This window comes from Glossina fuscipes, unplaced genomic scaffold, assembly GCF_014805625.2.
Source record: "Glossina fuscipes isolate IAEA_lab_2018 unplaced genomic scaffold, Yale_Gfus_2 121, whole genome shotgun sequence".
NCBI classification, from domain to species: Eukaryota; Metazoa; Arthropoda; class Insecta; order Diptera; family Glossinidae; genus Glossina; species Glossina fuscipes.
Window position 1 is genome coordinate 7,709,538 of NW_023998464.1, and position 3,580 is coordinate 7,713,117.

Consider the following 3,580-nt stretch of genomic DNA (forward strand, 5'->3'; position numbering starts at 1 on the left):
CTCGGCTGAAATTTGTACCATGGTCTCCCTAACTTTGTTTTTTTCGTTGCTTTCCGATACGGTACGTCTTGCTACCGCCAATGGTTCAGCCACTTTCGATATAACAAATCGAAAGACGAATTTAGCGTAGAATAACAGTCTGGCAACTCTGTCGCGCGGTATAGTCGTATATATTTTGTTTCGGCAATTAAAATTTTAATTTTTTGTTGAATTTCGTGGCTATTCTGCCTTATAGTGTGTGATTTTATAATATACTTTGAGAAGAAAGTGAGTGAATTCAAAGTAAAAGAAATATTTTTCCTTTACGCTTTGATTCATTTGATTTTTGCAAACAAAAATTTTGAGCTCTGATATAAATCTCTCTTTTTTTTTTGTTTTCTCTCTTTTTTCTCTGTTATTTTTTCGCTGTTTGGAGTTTGTGTTGCTATTGATTTCTCGTTACAGTGTCAACCTAACAGAGAAGTTTTGCACAAATTGGTTGATAAATTTTTATGTTCAGGATTTTTTTTAGTGATTTGTGTGTCTGTTCTTCATAATCAACAACTGTCTTTTTGACAGGACATGGAGTGTTTATATACACCTTGTTGGGCGAAATCAGGCCCGGATTCTGATAGATTCGTTTCTTGTTGGCTCTGCGAGCGCTTTGGTCATGCAAAGTGTGCCGGTATTCTCGGCCGTGCTGCTGAAGCAGTCGCTTATCCGTCTAAAGGCTTAAGATGGTCATATCCTGACTGTAGGCAGCTGGACATTGACTTTTATTAACTTTTCACGGAGACCCGTTATGGTTTCTCGGAATTGACTAGAAATCTCGGCTCCTTGTGGGAAAAGTTTGAGCTCATTAAATCTAGGTTTGATGAGAGTCGCTTTATTGGACACTCATCTTCTACTCGTAGCGTAGCGTGTGGGACGTCACCTCTGGCTTTCTCCAAATCTAATTCGTTGGTACAAGTTACCGCTCCCTCTAACTCTAAAATGAACAGTAATGTTTCCGGTATTGCTGAGTCGGTTGGTAGCAAAACCGTAACAAACAAACCGGCAAGTCCAGCCAAGTTTTAAGGTACGCTGAAGTGGCAAGGGTATCTCCGCCCAGAGCCGCCACTCACTCTAATCAAGTGCCATCGCCTAAAAGTAATGAAGAGAAAAACAAGTCATCCTCTCCTCCTGGCTGTTCGCGTGTGAATGCTGGTCACCAGACTGGGCAAGTCTCACAAGCTGCCGGTACAAGGGCGATAACCCCATCTATATTTTCCCCAACTCGAAACTCTCCTACTGTGAACCCCCCTCCTGTTCCAAATAAGGACATTTGTTTGACGGCAGTTCCTCCCAGAAAAGCAATATTTGTGTCAAGACTGGCACCTGAAACATCGGTGGATAACATAAAAGGTTATCTGGCGACGAAAGTCCCATCAGTCAACTTAAAGCGTGTTAGCATCTTCAAAATGGCTCCTTCTCAAGCTAGGGCAATCTCCTCTTTTAAAATATTAGTTCCGACTGAAAACAGTGATATGTTGTTAAACAAATCACTGTGGCCAGTAGGATCCTTAATTAAGGAATTTATCCCTCGAGATCGTCCCCGTAATACCAAAGCAATAGTCTTGTCGCCTTCAAAAAACTAATTGTTTCTTCAGGCCCACTATCTCTCATTTATCAAAATGTTAGGGGCCTAAATTCGAAAATTCATTCCACTTTTCTAAATTCAGTGAGCACGGAATTTTTCTGTTTGGCCTTTACTGAAACTTGGCTAAAACCCGATCTACATTCCAAGTGTTTAGAAATGATCGAGTAAATCGCATTGGTGATGGTGTATTAATTGCCATATCTGCGTCAGTCCCGTCCAATTTAATTGGATTTCCCACTTCTCCTGACGTTGAATTTATCGCTATTCGTGAAAATATGCCTGATAAACATCTATTTATAACCTGCTCCTATATTCCCCCAAATTCTGATATCTCCATTTACAAGAAACACGCTGCCCACATTTGTGAAGTGGCCAAGCGGTCTAGACCCACCGATTTGGTCGTTGCATTGAGTGACTTCAATTTGCCTCAAGTCACTTGGTGTAACAGTGATAATTCTGGCTGTTTGATTCCTACTTCAACGTCTGATAGGGCTGTTGTATTCTTTAATGAATTGTTTGATCATAATTTGGGTCAATATAATCGTACCCCTTAAATCTTGGGCTGTCGAGTTATGTGGTGTGTCCTTGAATTTAGGTATTTTCCCTTCGTTTTGGAAGAGTAGTTTTCTTATTCCAATCCACAAAAGTGGAAGTAGACAATTTGTTGAGAACTGCAGAGGCACAGCCAAGCTGAGTGTCTTGCCTAAGTTATTCGAGCGAATTGTGACTCAGCATTTGGTCTTTGCCTTTAATTCGTATATTTCTCCACACCAGCACGGCTTTCGGAAAGGGCGATCTACAGTCACCAACTTGTTAGACTTTACCTGTCAAGTTTTCAAGGCTTTTTCTAGTGGCTCTCGCACAGATGCTATATACCCTGATTTAAGCGAAGCGTTTGATATGGTTAACCATAACTTACTTATCTTTAAACTCCAAGCCTCTGGTTTCCCACCCTACTTAGTGAAATGGATAAGCTCTTATCTGCACAATAGATCCTTCAGGGTTTTGTTTAACTCCATTACCTCGGATGAATTCCCCGTTTCGTCTGGCGTACCTCAAGGAAGTCACTTAGGTCCCATTTTATTTAGTTTATACATTAACGATCTCCCATCGGTGGTTAATTCCAGCCAGATCTTAATGTATGCTGATGATGTGAAACTGTTTTCTTCCTTCTCTGTTGAATCGCAATCACATCAGCTTCAAGGTGATTTGGATAATTTTGTTGCATGGTGCTCTTTGAATCTCCTGAAACTAAATCTGAGTAAATGTAAGAAGCTTTCATTCTCAAGAAGAAAGTCATTCATTACTCAGTATTTCATAGATTCGCATAAGTTGGAGAACGTCGATTCGATTACAGATTTAGGCGTTCTATTTGACCATAGGTTACGTTTTAACTTGCATATTGAGCTCTCGATTAGCAAAGCTAGGTCCGCGCTTGATTTTATAAAAAGGTGGTCCAAAGGGCTTGATGATCCCTACATTACGAAAAGGCTATACATGTGTTTGGTTAGACCCATACTCGAGTATGCCTCAGTTGTGTGGTCTCCTTCATATAGGTGCTACGTAGATTCAATTGAATCTGTTCAAAAGCAATTCTTGCTGTTTGCCCTTAGAAATTTGGGTTGGGATCCGATTGCCTCTCTTCCTCCGTATGAAAATAGGTTGCTTCTGCTGTCCCTACCGTCTCTTGAGAAACGTAGATTTGTTCTTGGCGTTGCTATTGACTCGCCTCCATTACTTGGTGAAATAAGCTTTAATGTCCCTAACCGCTTCTCTAGGCACTTTATCTTGGTTAAGCTTAATCAGTGTAAATTTAATTATGAGCTGTTCAATCCGCTCAGAGTCGTTTGCAAGAACCTAAATGACGTCTACCACTTATTCTCGTTATCGGACTCTTTAAAGTCCATTAAAGCAACATTGCTTAATACGTGCGATTTACCTATGTCGTATTTAAACTAGCTT